A 17,355-nucleotide genomic window follows, 5' to 3' on the forward strand; every position below is an offset into this window, starting at 1 on the left:
AGCTCATGCTTACTGAGTTTGCACCATAATTTAGGCTTTTAACAATAACTCTAACCTATGTCATGGTTGTGTATCAAGAAAAACAATGTTTTTTGTGTATGTCTCCAACTCCAACCCATTGGTGTGATAACAGAAAGAGGGTGGGTCAGAGACCTAGAAAGCAAAGGACATCAAGACATTAGGAAGAAGAAAGTATTTTTGAGGATTAAAGGAAGTTCTTGGTAGACAGTAGACAGAGAGCAAGTGTCCCAGGGGAGGAAGCTGCTAGGCTTGCTGGTGCAGTTCTTTTCTGATATTCTTTTCTTACTTTTTGTAATGTCCCTTAAAGGTTTGTATGTCCCTGGCCAGTGTCTGACTATAGGGACTTGGCTTATTACACTCAGGTAACTCTAGCTATGAGCTAGGAAACTGAGGCTTGGAAAGATGAAATCTCAGCTGGTCAGTGATAGGCCTACAGATTAAACTCAAGTTTTACCACAAAGTCCACTATGTGACCTGGTTCACAACTGCCACACCAGTAATTCCTGCTTGCTTGTCTCCATTTTGGCCATTCAGGAAACTGGTGAGACTGTGGATTTGGCATTCCCAGGCCACCTGACCCTCTGTGGTTGGATGAGAGCAGCACCGTTTTCCAGTCTGGTGTGCGTCTGTAGCTCTTGCCACACACTGGGTCACCTGTTGTACTTAGTCTCCATCATTCCTGGAGTCTCCACTCCCCTTCTCCCTGCAGTCTGCAGATTTGTCCTTCTCAGATCTCAAGAAGGACATAAGCAGCTGGCCATACGCCACAGCAGTTCCTATCTGCTCACATTTCCAAGGATTTCCTGCCTGCCTTTTACCAACAGCGATGTAATAATGAAGCTCACTTCCTTTAGTTCGGTTTCCAGGAAAAGAACAGAAATTTTGGTTTCTGCCTGCAGCTTGGCCAGAGAAAATAAATGTTCAAAGCTGACTTCTTGAACTGCAATGGCAAGAATTCCTGCTCTTTACTGGTTTTTAAACCAAGGGGCTAATTTCAAAGGCAAAGCAGAAATTTCCCCATAAACTAAAAAGGTAGATTTTACTTCCAAACCTCTGTAAGATCAAAGACCTCACCATCAGGGGTGGATGGGGAGGATTCCTTGCCTGAAGAATGACAGCTATGGTCATGTGGGAAAGTGTTACACTGTGTCCTCCTGACCTCCAGCTTTTCCTTCTTCCTTTAAGGTTTGTCTAAGGAAAGATGGACAACGAAAAGCAGGGCATACTTTCTAGTGGAGACAGGCAGCAAAGACTGAGCTAGCATTTCATGGATGATGAAGTATTTCCTGAATTCTCACCACCAGTGTTCATCTCTTGGACTGATGGAATACCTTCCATCCATGTACCTTGGAAGGATGTTGCTTGTGTTGGAATAGACCTGTGTTCTCATCCTGGCTCTTACATCTCCTAGCTGCATGATTTTTCACAGAGGACCCAACCTCTCTGAGTCTTATGTACTCACATGACTCTGCCTCACACAGATAATAGACTTAGAGCCATTTAGACATATCTTGTGCTAGATAAACACTAGCTCCACCCCATGCTTATAATATGTTATGTTACTGTTTTTGTTCAATTCCATGTGTTTTTAAATCATTTGAGATCTTTTTAGTTCAGAATCTAGACTGTTGGGTTGTAAGTTCCAGCTCTGTTACTTGCTGATCCCATGCCTCTGTTTCTCTATTTGTAAAGCAGGGTTAAAACTACACCTCCTCCATGGTGCTGACCAGGAAGCTTCCTCCCTGCTAGCTAGCTATCATAGTACAGAAAGGTGCTATGTGGGCTACTGGGCATGGGGTAGGGAGTCAACAGTCTTATCCAGCTGTGAATCCTGTAAACAACAATAATGATTGGCATGGCAAGATATGCCAATGGATGAAATAATTTTCACTTTTGGAAAAACTATTTATAATCAAAATAATTATACTATCTAGACCACTCTGGTGAGGCTTAGGGACCACTGCAAAAGAAGGGGGTCAGGAAGATTGGAAGAGCCAGAGGTCAGAGGGACCAGAGTGGAACAGTGTCTCCTGGACATGACAGAACCACTGCACTTATGAACTCACAGACACTGTGGCGGCTTGCACAAGACCTACACAAGATCAAGCCAGTCAACATTCTGGCACAGAGGGGAAGGGATCATGAGTTCCTACCCCTAGCTGAGAAGATATTGGCTGTTTGGGGAGGGACAGTCAGTTTTCTTTAAGGGTATAGCCCCTGGTAGCTCAACCATGCTACAGTGGATGGCCCCACACCCATGAGTGTGTGATAGCACAAATTGGACTAAAATTTGGTTAATTTTTTAAGGCTATGAAGTTCAGTGAGGGTGGATCTAGGGAGAGTTGGGGAGAGAAGTGGGAGATGAATATGATCAAAAGACATTGTATGAAATTCTCAAAGAATAAAAAATATTGTATTACACACACACACACACACACACACACACACACACTTCACAGGGTTATCATGAGATGAATGGCTGTACTTGGATTCATGCCTGGGTCTCACTGCAGAAACATTTATTACCTTCTGGACGTTAATCCCCTCAGAAGCGCCTTTCCCCTGTGATCATTAAGCTGGGTGATTTTATACAACATTTCTCTATTGTGTATGTTACCGGCTATTCTTTCTCCCTTTGGATCACCCTTCAGCAGATGTCTTTGGTTTACCTGTTCTCCCTTTCCATACTTCCTACTTCTATCCCCTACCCAGAACAACGCTCAAGTGTTATCTTTGCCTATGAAAGTCAAAGAATCCAGCAGATTCACCGAAGGCAAAATCAGGCATCTTGAGATTAGGAGTCTGACAGCCTACAGCTACGTTTCCCCACAGTGTTAACTCACGCTCTTTCCTGCTGTCTCCAAAGTCCCAGGTCTTATTTGTAAGAGACAAGCAAAGCTGCCTGGCTGTGAGTTTGGGGGTGAGGGCATTTTGGTCAAGTGAGATTTTTTTCTGTGTCCCTTTGATCCCTGGGACTCCCCTGGTTCACTCCACTGTCAAAGCAACTTTCCCTCTCAATTCTCAATTCTCCACAGCCTCTTTGGGACAACCCCAGTGGTAAATCCACTCCTCTCCATCCTCCTATATGTAGCCACATAGTGAATGGAGCACACTATGGAGATTCGACAACAGCCTTTGCCTTTTGGGACAAAAACTGCAAGTTATAGGTGCTAGTTAAATTTGAATTTCACAAAAAACAAGAAGTATTTTTGTAGTGTAAGTATATTGTAAATGCTACATAAGATATACTAAACACTTTTTTATTTATCTAAAACTCAATGCATCCTTATTTATCTGAAGTTCAAATGTAACTGGGTATCTGACATTTTTTTCTTCTAAACTGAGTGAATCCATCTCACAGGGCCCCCATGTCCTGGTACAAGTTTTAGCTAGCTGAGCATTTGATTTCATTTTGGGATAAGAAGATTGTGACTGGCTTTCTCTGCTCCAGGCAGGGCAGTGGGGGTGCTGGTGCATTTCAGGAATTAGAAATGGTTCATTGCTTACTTACCTCTTTCCCAAGTGAGCCTTACTTGGCCTCAGAATGCCTGCCTGGAGCCTTATTCTTGGTCCTGACCCCTGACCCAGACTTGCCTCTTGATTTGTGTGGGTTTAATGTTCCTCTTTGGTTGTTTATCCAGTGACATCTCCTGAGTCCACCACCTCAGGGGTCAGAGTGAGGTGGAGAGGCAATGTTTCTCTTCACTGTGACAAAGTAAGATTATCAGCTACATAGGAGGAAAGATTTATTTAGGCTCATGGTTCCAGAGGTCCATGGTCTGTTAGCTCCATTGCTTTGGGGCTCTGACAAAGCAGCACATCACAGCAGGGAGCCAGTGATAGAGGAAAGCCGTCACTTGACAGGTGGGAAATGAAAGAAACAATGGGAAAAGGCAGGGTCCCAACAGCCTCCTCAAAGGCACAGGCCCAATGACCTGGCTTCCTCCCACTGGACCCCATCTCCTAAAGATTCCATTACCTGTCAGATAACCACAGGACGGTGACCAAGCTTCGCATGTGGCCTTTGGGAGGACACTTCAGATCCGCACTATAGATGTGGTTGTTGATTAGAAATGCGTTCACTCCCAGCCCCTGGCCTCTCTCTCTCTGGTGGCTTCATACTTATATCACAAACCTTGCTGGGTGAAGGTCAACAAGGCTGTACAGTCCTTCAGAGGTGGGTTCTTAACCTACATAGACTGATCATGAACAGAATAGCGGGCCTTAAAGTATGGAGGGAGAGCTTAGCCCAAATGACAGAGGGTAGGCAGTGGGTAGAGAGGCCCATTTGGTTATGTCCCATGGTATACCAGCAATAAAGAAGTCTCCAGGGCTCTCTTAAACTGGGGCATGTTGCTCCAGGAGCCCTTTCTTGATAGGAAAGGAGAATGCAGCATTTTCTCATCCATCCTCTGTCTCTCAGAGGACACCCCTGTGCCAAGGACCACTGACATTCTGTACAAGTCATGTCTGTTTATTTGAGGCATGAATATCCAGACTACAACAACAGACTTACTGAGTACCTACTCTGTGCTAAGCACAGTAGCTAGCTCATAGAATAAGGATGAGAAAGCTGCAGCTCCTTCCTTCGAAAAGTCCACATCCTGTAGTGGAAAAAGCACCCATGAAGAGATCATTTCAGCTCTGTGAGTCAGGTTTATGATACTGTTATGGGCAAGTGTTACTGTCAATTTAGCATAAACTAGAGATACCTGGGAAGTTGGAACCGCAAATGATGCAATTTCCTCCATCAGATTGGCCTTTGGGCATGTCTATGGGGCCTTTTCTTGATTGCTAATTGATGTAGGGGGTCCAGCCTACTGTGGGCAGTACCATCCCTGGGCCGGTGGGACTGGGCTGTATAAGAAAGCTAACTGAGCAAGCCAGAAAGAGCAAGCTTTTCAAAAGCAGCATTTCTCCATGGTCTCTGCTTCAGTTCCTGCCTCCAGGTTCTTACTCGAGTCCCTGCTCTGACTTCCCTCAAAGATGAACTGTGATGTGGAAGTGTAAGCCAAGTAAACCCTTTCCTCCCTAAGCTGTTTTTGGTCAGACAGTTTTTTTTTTTTTTTTTTTTTAACACAACAGTAGAAAGCAAAGTAAAACAGGAGGGCAGAGCACTATAGATCCCTAGACAGGATCTAGGGCCTAGTACCTGGGGCATCTCTGTTGGGAAACCCTGCTGTTAGGGTTGTAGTTTTCCATGTCTGGATAGCCCTAAGGGTTTGGTGCCAAATGGAAGGACTCCCCTTTTCAGCAGGGGACCCCCTGCTCTCTTCCTGGCTTACCTGGAAAGTGCCACCAAGCACGGATGCCTGACCTTATTTGGAACATGACCTTTGGCATAGTTACCTGGAGTAAAAACTACCCCCAGGTTTTTTCTATATGATAATCAGGCATTGCCTGATAGTCTGGAAGATAGGAGCCCACTGCCACATGTAAATAAAGCATACTATGAGCACCTATCAGCTGAGGCTTTGGCTACTGCCTCCACACTATAATTTCTCTAGTTCTCCCACTGAATAAACTGAGCTGTTTCACTGTGTCTGGAGCTGTATCACTGCTGTTTCACTGCGCCTGGGACCAGCCTCCCCGGAAGGGCTTTCTTCCGCCAGTGCTCACTGGCCGTCCTGACCCCATTCGTTGCTTCTGCTCCCCCTGCCCTCGTGGACCGGTGGCCAATGACCCGCGAAGAGAGGGAGAGACCCCCACACATCTCAAGTGTAGTCTTCCCCACCTCCACGAACACAGATGCCATTCCAAATCTCTAATCTAAGTTTGGGCTGCTATAAAAGAATACCATGGACTGGGTAGCTTATAATAACAAATGTCTTCCTCATAGTTCCAAAGACTGGAAGTCTGAGCTCAGGGTGCTGGCTGAACTGGCTCAGCAAACCTACTTAAGTTACTCCATTTTGTCCAGAGCCATTTCAGCAGCAACTTTGCTCTATACCAAAGGAAAAGGGGGCAACCTTGGGTCTTGGGAAATTGTCCTAGCCATGAATCATGGAATGTGCTAATTCCAGACATTATACATCTGACTGACTAGCTTGTTTTCGCTTCTATAATCTGCTTGCTGTCTTGGGTCATCTTGACACAGGGCATAAGACCACCTTGTTATCCTGTTATTGTCTGACCACCCGGTAACTGCTGATTCCAGCTTTCTTACTGTACTTGTTATGGCTAGGGAGTTGACTAATTTTAAAATTACAAAGTTGATTGCCAAGTTATATGACTGTATCACTTGTCTGTATGATCGGTTTAATTAATGATTGGATTGATAGAGTCAAAGTTCTGTTATGTTGTACAAACCTGATTGGCTCACAAACATCCTGTTTGAATAATATTTCTGTAATCCTATAAAAACTCTGTCCTGACAATCATCAGAGCTGCTTCTACTCCCAAGATAGACAGCCTGGCCGGTCGAAAATTAAAATTTACCTTGTTACTTTTCTTAAAGTGGTGTTGGTGATTTTTTTGCGAACTCCATCCTATAACACTGGCTGGGTGGCGTTCTGGTAAAGCTCAGGCTTGTGACTTAACTGCTTCCCAAAGGCCCCTTTCAACACTTTCACTTTGGAGGCTGGGGCTCAACATATGAATATAGGGTGAATTTAGGGGACACATACCTTCAAGTCACAGCACTACAAGACTGAGGAAAATCTTTTCGCTAAAAGCCCACATTTTCAGGAAATAACTCAGCCCAGTCTACCCGGGGGCACCTTTTGCTGACAGAAATGCAGCACAGGAAGTTGTTTATGCAGAAGCTCATTACCCATAAGCCCCGTGCCCCCCTCACTACTGCCCTGGCATTCCTGGTCCTCATCAGCAAACTGTGTCTGCCTGGGCTAGTTTGGGCTAATTACTGAGCACTAAAGTGTCTGAGTTTTACAAATTGGCTCTGCTCACAGCTGCCAAAAACATGAAAAGTAGGACCAGGGATGGGAGAGAGAAACATATTTTTTCATTATTTTACCTACAAGATTCATTTGAGGGGGGAAATAGGCCTGCTGCCCTAACTAGTTAGTTGGATGGGAACAAATTTCTCATTAATTTTAAATATGTCAGCTGGAGAAGGCGATTAAAATGAAAATGGCTGATGAGCAGTGATCCTGGGAACTGAGCTGGGGTCCTCTGTAGCTCCTCATCAGCTTTGCACGGAAGGCAGCACTAAGGAGCGCCCAGCAGGGCCAGCTGGGATGGGATATTTCCTTGACAATAGGGTCCTATACTGCCTGGCCAGCTGGCAGTACTACGTAATGGTTAGACTGAAGAAGGAGAAGCAGAGACAAAATGCTGGCAGACTTTTAGCACCTGGCTAAGTGGGCAGGAGAGACTGAGATAACGGTAAGGAACTGGAGCCCTCAGTGTTTATATATGGCCACACAGGCAGGTTGCAAAGCTGTTTGAGGTTATTAACTCATTTGTCTTCCCATTACCCTTAAAGCAGGCCGGCTTATGGTGTGCTTAGGCGAGAAATGCTACTGGATTCTTTGAACAGTGTGGAATTTTGGCCCCAGGTGTTACCAGGGAAATTGAGGTTTCCTCTTTTGGGCTCTGTCCTAGTTAGTTTTCTATTGCTGAAATAAAACACTCTGACTAAAACCAACTTGGATAGGAAAGGGTTTATTTGGCTTACCTTTCTTTCCACATTATTGAGGGAAGCCAGGGCAGGGACCAGGAGACAGGAACTGATGCAGACACCAAGGAGCGATGCCACTTACTGGCTTGCTCCTGGACTGAGCTCAGCCTACTAAACCCAGGACCACTTGTCCAGGGGTGGCACCACTCACAGTGGGCTGGGTACTCCCATATCACTCACCAATCAAGAAGATGCCTCATAGACAGGCCTATAGGCCAATCTGATAAAGGAAAATCCCCAGTTGAGGTTCCATCTTTTCAGGTGTGTCAAGTTGACAACTGAAGCCATCCAGCACAAGTTCCTAGAGTTGGAAGGAAGAGCAAGGATGATTTTTATTAGAGTTTTTGAGAAAAAACAAAAAACAACAGGACAGGCAAGGTGCAAATCTCAGCCATTGCCAGAAGGGGCTGGACGAAGAAGGGGAAGAAAGCAACCCACGCCTTTTGAGTTCAAGTCCAAGAAATCAGGCACTTTCAACGGAGGCTGGTAAGCAGCTGTGTGGTTGAAGGTGATGGTGGGGAATGCTTTAGAGAATGAGTGAGGAAGCCCAGAACGTCAGGGAAAGCATACTTGGGCTCTGGCTAGTATCCAAAAGAAAGAGAACTAGAAAAGAAGTAAAAGTTACTCTTTGAAAAATGGGAAGACTCCAGTGCTACATGAAGGATGCTCTACAACTGTCTGTCCTGAGGGAGGGGCTTCTGGGAAGGGTGAGTGCACGCTCTCATTCAGAAGATAACTAATCCTCCCCTTTCCTTAGCATGTTTCCTGGTGATTTAAATTTCCTGTAAAGTGGGTGGGGCAGGATGTGTGAACTCCTGGTATGTGATTGACAGCCCCAGCTGGATTAACTTTTAAAAGGAGGAGACAACAGTAGATAATGTTTTAGGTAACTTACAATGCTAGATCTCTATCCAGGGCCAGAGGAAGAACCAGCCCTGGAATGGAACTATTATAGAGGAAAACAAAGTTAAAATTAAAAGTATGAAATCCTGATAATATGGATTTGGTACGTAGGTTGAGCTGTGCCTGAAACTCCAAAACTTTCAGTTATTTGAACCAGTGGCACTTTTTCCTTTAATTCAATTTGCGCTTAATTTTTATGATTTGCAACGAAAACAGTTTGGTCTGATAATGTAATTATAATGACCTTGCATGAGCTATATTTCCAAAACTCAGTTTCCTCATAGATAAAATATGGTTAGCAAGTCCCAACCTATAGTATATTCCTGGCATTGGAGACAGCCAGTCTTAGGACCAAGGGTGTGATTTTTCTTGCCCACATTAACCGTTTTTGCCCTCATTTCCCTTTGTGTAATGTGGCAAACAAGTTTGATTACGCCTGTGAAGTGGAAATAACTGAGATAACGCATGTGGGAAAGGAATCTGTACACTTATATGAGAATACTTTTGCCCTAGAGGTAACTCTATTTTAAAATACCTTGTGAGATTATAGTAGATTCGCATGTAGTGAGAAGCATACAGCGAGGTTCCATACACCCTATCCTAGTATCCCTTGATGGTAGCATCTTATAGAGCTCTAGTGAAATCACGTAGTCAGGAAGTTGACACTGATTGTACCAGTGCACTGACTCTACTCAAATTTCACCACTGGTATATCCACATCGCTGTGTATGCATACTGAGTTCTACATAATGTGGATTAACTTGACTGCCACCAGTTGGCAGACAGATGTCTTCCTGAGGATTCTTTGTACTATCCTTTTTAGCCTCAGCCAATTCCCTGTTGACAAACCTTGGAAGTCTCTTGTAGTTTTTGCCATCTCTACTATTTATCACTTGAAAAATATTGTAGCCTAAAATAATGGAATCATGCAGTATCTAGCCTTTTGAGGTTGGCTGTTAACTCAATGAGACCCATCCAATTCGTTGCGTACACTAACAGTTTTTTACTCCTTATTGCTGAGTAGTATTCCATGATGTGGATATACCACAGTTGCTAAATCACTGTTAAAGGACATCTGGGGTGGAGTACAATAACAAAGTTTCTGTGAACATTGCGTATATTTTTAAAGATTGTGTTTCTGGGATGAATGCCTGAAAGTATAATTGCTATGTTAATTTTTAGCTTTAGAAGAAATGGGTAAACCATTTTCCAGAATTCTGTGCCCCTTTTCATTCCCACCTACAGTGTGTAAGTGATCCAACTTCCCTACATCTTCAGCATCGGGTCATGTTTCTACTGTTCTTTTATCCATTCTAGTAGATGTCATCTACCCCCTCCTGGTTTTAATCAGCATCTTTAAAATGGCTATGTTGACTATCTTTTCATGTGCTTATTTATCATCTGCATATTGTCTTCCATGTAATGTGTATGCCCCTTGCTCTTTTCTAACTGGATTACTGAGTTTTGAAAATTGTTACAGACTCTCGGTACAGCTCCTTCATCTAATTTGTGATTAGCAAATATTTTCTTCTAATCTATAGATTTTCTTATCTCAATATGAGCTTTAATAGAATGAAGTTTTAACTCTGTTGAAATCAAATGCATTATTTTTTTCCCTTATATATCATGTTTAAATGTCAAGTCTAAAAATTATAACCTAGTCAGGGCTGAAGAGATGGCTTGATTAAGAACACTGGCTACTCTTGCAGCGAAGAATCGGGGTTCGATTCCCAGCACCATGTGGCAGCTAACAACCATCCTTAACTCCAATTTCAGGGGATTTGATACCCTTCTGACCTCTGCAAGCATTGCATGACATGGGTGCACTTACATACATGCAGGCAATGTACTCATACACATAAAATAAAAACAATAAATAAAATAGACTCCCTAAAAGCTTTATTGTTTTACACTTTGTCTTTAAGTCTATGATCAATTCCTAGTTAAATTTTCTGTAATATTTTAGGCTTCAGTCAAGGTTTACTTTTGTTTTATTGAAAAATGTCAAATTGCCCCGGCACTATCTAGTGAAAAGGTCATTCCCTGTGCCCATGGCTGTATTTCCTATTTCTTTGGTCTACAACTAATTGAACATATTTCTGTGAATCTGTTTCTGGCTTCTCTATTCTGTTCCATTGCTCTGACTGTCCTCTACCAGGGCCATACTGTCCTGGTTACTGCAGTTATACAGGAGGCCTTAGTAGTAAGTATGATCTTTCCCAGTCTATTCTCCACTGTTAATATCATCTTGCCTGTTCTAAATGCTTCCCATAGACATTTAACAATAAGCTTGGGTATATTTAAAGAACTTACTAAGATTTTGGTAGAAACATTAAACCTAGAGACCAACTTGGGAGACTGATAATATTTATTATTTACAGTCAAATCCATACTCTTTCTTCCCAGGTATTCAGGTCTTCTGAGATTTCTTTAATCAGCAGTTTTAAATTTTCAGTGTAAAAGAACCACATGCTTTGTTAGAGTATAACTACTTCATTCTTTTGTAGAAATCATAAATTGCTTTATGCTTTAAAATTTTGGTTTCTGTTTGTTCATTGTCATTATGCAGCTATGTACATTTCATAAGTTAATCAAAGAACTATTGGCATCTGATTAATGCTGGATGAGGGAGAGTAGATCTTCTTTAAGGGAGTGACTCTTGTTAGGCTGTGTCGCTGGAGTTCTATTGGGTCTCTTGCGCTATCAGGCAAATAATATAACATCTTTTTCTGTATTTATTATTGTCATGGGGGGGTGGGAGAGAAGAGTGACTTACAAAGAAACGAGAACTCTGGGCCTAGCTCCACACCACTTGGCTCCAGTGGTGCATCTCAGAGGCTGCCATATCAGACCATTCCTGTGCCAGGCCCATAGTCACTGCTAGCATTTGCTCATGCCTCAGGGGCCAGTGGTCTTGCCCCAGGTCCATTCTGACAGGCCATTCTGTCCTTGAGTATGCAGCAGCTGCTGTGCATTTCCCATGCCACACACTACCCATGGCTTGCGACTTCTGTTCCAAGATGGCTCCCAGCAGCCCTTCAGTAGTCCACCCTCCGTGACAGGCCCCACCCCTTGGAGGAACTAGCCAATTGGGAGACACTCCACCCCTTTCCTCTGCTCTTACAATCTTCCGCTAAGGTCCCTGAGCCTTAGAGGGGGTGACAGATGTAGGGTGATCTCTTGTATCATGGTGAGATAGTGGCTTCTTGAGCCTCCCCATTAGTCATCTTTAGGCTGTGGCCACTGATCTATCTTGGTGGTGTTTCTTCTACTATAAAGACAAATGGCGGGAAGTAGACATATTTAAACAAACATGAATGTAAATACAGATGCCTAGAAGATATCCCAGTAGGTGTACTATATTCATTAAACAGTATACTTGTGAAGGCTTCTCACCTAGGGCCTGTAGCCTTTCTCGACACAAGGCTACAGCACCAGATGTGTGTTCCACCCCTAGGAGCGGGCCTTATACAATTAGAAATTTGTCAGTTGTACGTATGTTGGTTGAGCCATTATTGCACTTGCAGGGATTGCTTGGCATGTCCATAGTGTGCAGCATGAGGGGTCCATTGTTGAGTAGAATTATAGGGGATCCTTTCTTCCCCAGCCATCTGCATAGCGCCTTCTGGCAATATGAATGTCATCCTTTGAGTGGCATGGAATTTTTTGGCTTAGTCTCAGTTCCATCTCTTCTCCTTCCATGCTCACAACATGCAGTGTCTTCAGCAACATGGCCTTACTGACCTTTCTAGTGTACAACCGACATTAATAGCAATAGCCTTGGTGAACTGGAAGACCTCTAGGATCTCTCTCTGACCAACATCTCATAGAGGGGCACCCCACCCCTGGTACTGTAGATTTTCTTAACAGTTGTATAGTTTGGGAGTCTCTGTCTTTATCTTATCTACCCATAAAACTCCCAAGAATCTTACAGCTATAGCTGGCCTTTGCTTCTTCAGGTATCTTTCAAATGGGTTTCACATCTGTAAAAACACTCATATATTAAATCACTCATAGACAAGGTCTCACAAAGCATGGAAAGGTTTTATCCATTTGTATTAACTGTTTTCTACATAGATCCTTGTTAGGTACCATAGCATAGGTACGAGGCAGTAATTTGGTTAGCTCTTTACCATTTTTAATTATTCCGTTGGAGTCATTTCTCACTGGGGGATTTTACATGGGGTCACTTTGTATTCTTTTATTCTGGATACACTTACAGATGTTGACTCCAGTTGCCTGACCCTGCACTGGGCTAATGAGGCAGAGGGCTTCTCCTGTCCCCACTGCACCTGTTGGTTCCCTGAGTGAGGCAGGCTCTGGGTGTGCCTCCTGACTGTAGCCATAGCTGTCATCTTCCCATTGACCACACCAGGTTGCTAGGGGAGAACTTGGTGGGAAAACCTGCTTCCACCCCTAGTGTAGAATTTATCAGAAGAGAAATACATCTTATTTAGTCCTTGGGGATTTTTAACCACCCCTTGTACAGTTTTTATTCTTCGAATGTCCTTTGTAAACTGTTCTCTGGTTTTAAAACCTTCCAGAAATGCCTTAGTACCGAATTTGGTTCTCTATAAATTTTTTCTCTGGGGATTTGGGCTTTACATAAGTCTTGCCACATTTGTCTTTGAGTAACCCAAGTGGACCATGTCCTCTGTCTGGTCTTTTTTACATTTCTTATAGGGTGTTCTGTTATTTTACAGACACATTTTATTTGCTGGTCAGAATCATTTAGAGTTGCCAAAGCCTCTCTCACTTTATAAAGATCCTGTCCCATCAAAGAGCTTAGTAAAACCATTAAAGCTCCATATCATTCTCGAGGTCCCAGTTGAATTAAGCTTTCCTTCATATCTCTGGTGAACACGGTCTTATGTGGTCCAATGAACTGGACATCATATATTGCTTTTCTCATACCTAGTTCTGTCAGTAATGCCTGCCCCTCCTTTATAGTCCTCCAGCCCCTGCCAATCATGTTAGTCTCCCTTGGTGACAACCATGTATCTTTAATGCCTTCAAACAGCCATCCCATTAAGGACTGCTCCCCCCTGCATTGGCCTAGGTTGAACAGCCTATACTGCAAGGATGGATGAGTGGTTATATAACTCAGCTGTGAAGCTTCTGAAGGACTTAGACTGACATCATTTGCTCCCATGTCCCATACTCTCACAAGCCATGTGGCCAGGGGCTCTCTGCTTGCTTGCGTGTTTTTCCTAGTTTTAGCAGTTCTAGCATGGAGTATTTCCTAGCTACAGCACAGTTAGCTTTTTTCCCCCTTTTTTCTATTATCTGTCTTTTCCTCTGAGTCCTTGGACCTTACACAAGTCAAAGTATCCCACCTTTTATCTCTCTCCAGCTTTGCAACTGGGTCTGCCAGGACCTCCCTGGCCTTTTCAGCTTCCCCTGCCTGGGGCACATCTTTTATTATGCAAAATGGCCGCACTCCCTCTCTGGGTGCTCCCTTTGGGTCCAGAGCAGGTAAAAGATTTTCTAGCCTTTGGGTAACCTTTAAAAAATCTTCACATACCCGCAACATATCCCCACATTTACAACATAGCTGTGGCCCGTGCTTCTGCGTGGCTGGCCTCTTTTGGGTTAGAGATTTTATAATCCATTGTATAACCCATGTAACTATCCCTAACCCCATTAAGCATATGGGTTTTGATTGGCTTCTCTCCTGGATTTGGGACTCAGAGCCCAGCTGACCTACCATAGGGGCAGCGGGAACAGCACTGCTTTCTGAGACCCACATCCCCAAGGCTGTGGTTCCTTTATCCTGCTGACTATGCCAGTTTTGTCAAGTTCTAACAGGGTCTCTTGCGCTATCAGGCAAACCATATAACATATCTTTATGTGTATTTATTATTGTCATGGGGTGAGAGGAGACTTACAAAGAAACGAGCACCCCATGCTTAGCTCCACGCCACTTGGCTCCAGCGGTGCCTCTGGCGGCGCATCTCAGAGCCTGCCATATCAGACTGTTCCCACGCCATGCCCATACTCACTGCTAGCATTCACTCATGTCTCAGGGCCCAGTGGTCTCACCCCAGGTCCATTCTGACAGGCCATTCTGTCCTAGAGTATGCCTGGCTGCTGCTGCTGCATGTTCCCTATGCCACACGCTACCTGCGGCTTGCAACTTCCATTCAAAGATGGCTCCCAACAGTCCCTCAGTAGTCCACCCTCCACAGCAGGCCCTGCCCCTTGGAGGAAACAGCCAATTGGGAGACAGGCTGACTAGACTGCAGTTGATGAACTTGCACAGAGGGACATCTGTGTACAAATGCTTGATGGGATAGAACTAAGCATATATAACAGAATGCATGAAATCCAGTGGCATGGCTATGGGGGGGGCACAAATGGTGAACAGGGTCTAAATTTGATTAAGATCTATTATATGAAATGCACAACAATTCAATAAAGTTTTTTTTTTAAAGGCAGGAAAACAAAACAAAACAACAACAAGAACAGAGTAAGGCAGTTGTTACTGTATGCTTCCCTTGGCCTTATAAGTTCCTCAAAGATGCTAATGGTGCCTTGGTAGCAGTCTCTGTCCAGAACCTGCCAGGCTGGTGCTCAACAACCTATTGATTTTCATCATGGTAGCAGGGTGGTGAAGTAGACCCATGATTTACCCCAACATTGGAAGCAATCAAGTTCAAGTGAAGTTGGATTGATTGACAAAGATGCACAGAAATCATATCCAAAAATTCTAGTTTAAAAATAGCATGCACCCAAAGCCACACCAGGTAGAGGTTCTAGCTATATAAAATGTCTTCCTTCATAGTTTATCCTGGCATATGCTACAACATGGATGCACATTCAGGATGCTATGTTAATGAAGTAAGCCAACCAAAGAAGGATAAATACTGCACTGGTCCACTTTTATATCACAAATGCCAAAATAGTTCTCTTTTGTTGGAGACCTCTTCACAGACCAGCTCCATCAGGATCCCTGTAGGAAGAGCCAATTCTCAGTATATTCCTAAGGCACATTAGGTGACTCCAGTATGCAGACAGAGTTGAGATAATTTTGACTAAAGCTGATGTTCTCAACTTGGTCAGGCTACAGAATCATCTGGAAGTGGCTTAGGCCAGGGCGTGGGTCCAACTCACCCTTTCTGTTTAGAATGTCCAGAATGGGGCTGGAGATCAGCCTTTTTATAAGCTCCCAGGTGATTCTGAGTCTGTTGATCTGGGCAAGATATGTTGAGACCTACTCAGGTAAAGGTCTGCTTAAACATGAAGCCAAGCCTGAAGAGGACAGGTTCCTTCTCCTAGTAACCAGTGGTCATAGCAGTAAAGAATTACCAACAGCAAATAGACTGTTGGGCTCTGCACCTGGCCCAGGACTAAAGCTCTAACAAGCATCCTTTCATCTAGTCTTTTCTTTATATTCATGAACCATTTGTTGAGAATTTCATAAGTGAGTACTTCATATTTACATCATTTCCATCCTTCCCTCATCCCCTCTAATTCCTCCTCTGTCTCCCCTGCTGAACCCCCTCTCAAATGCATGCCCTCTTCTTCTATAATTGTTATTGTTATATGTGAGACCAATTAATGTTGCCTGTGTGCACATAGGTTTAGGGCTGACCACTTAGACTTGGGTGACCTATCAGTGGACTCTCTTCTAATCTTGATGACTATCTTCTGAAGTGGTTTTATGACTTCCAAGCCACAGATGAAGAGTCAGGGACACAGGGTGGTTTAAATAAGTTACCTAACTCAGTATACCCGTTGATCAAAACTCGGGTTTAACTCTGTCAGACTCCCAAATTCATGTAATTCAAACATTTTTCCAGAAAGGAGACCAAGAACCATGCTCTGCAGCTACTCAGAGTTGCCAGTGGGGCCTGGACTCAGATCTTCTGTCTCACTAAGACAACCATCTGTCCCTGCCACATCATCCCATCTTATATGAACTAATAAGTGGTGGTTAGGAGGCTACTGGGCGTAGGCACTGTTAAAGATGATGATATCTGGTCCTTAGAACAAAAAAAATTCAAGGAAGTCCCCTGAGGGACCCCTTAGTGGCAACCTTAAGAAGCAGTGTGATGAGGGTTGCCCCCAAACCCAGAGCCTGCTCTAGGATGTCCAAGAACGCACCAGCAAGATGCATGCACTCTGACCCAGCGTCTCAGTAAATATTCCCTTGACTTACCCTGTCCCCAGGGCCAGGTGTTGTTTTAACTCTGGAACCCTCTGTAATCAAGCTAGACCCCTATTTTAGGAAGTTAACCTTTGGGCAAAGGAGAAAGAAATAAAAATAATAACAAAGTGGTTCCGTGTGATGACTTTGAATACTTTCTGGAGAACATGTAGAGGTCACTGTCATGGTGATCTGCTTCCAAGTATAATAAAAACAGGGTTTCAGGGAAGGAGCCTCTTCAGATAGAATGTCTGAGCTGCCATTTGAACAACAAAATGGAATCGGATCTCTGAGGAAGAGCTAAGTGGGCAGAGGTGAAGCCTCTGGGCAGGTGCATGCTTGGGATTTTCCAGAAAAGCTGTGCAACTGGTGTGACTGGGGAGAGTGGTTTGGGAAGAGGAGGAAGTAGGCAGGGCAGATCCTAGGGCTTTGTGGGCACTGAGCCTGAGTTGTGTTCTTCATGTGGCAGGATGTTGTGAGTGGATGCAGCAAAGAGGGATGTGGTCAGGTGGCTGGATAAGGAGCAACCTTCAGGGTTAGCACTGAAAGCTGGGTGCGGGGGAAGGTCAATAGATAATGAGAGCACTTGCATTCCTGGCAGGATGCAGCACCTTTGCAGAGGTGCACTGGTGTGGTGCTAAGT

This window comes from Nannospalax galili, unplaced genomic scaffold, assembly GCF_000622305.1.
Source record: "Nannospalax galili isolate Female #2095 unplaced genomic scaffold, S.galili_v1.0 scaffold182, whole genome shotgun sequence".
Taxonomy (NCBI): Eukaryota; Metazoa; Chordata; class Mammalia; order Rodentia; family Spalacidae; genus Nannospalax; species Nannospalax galili.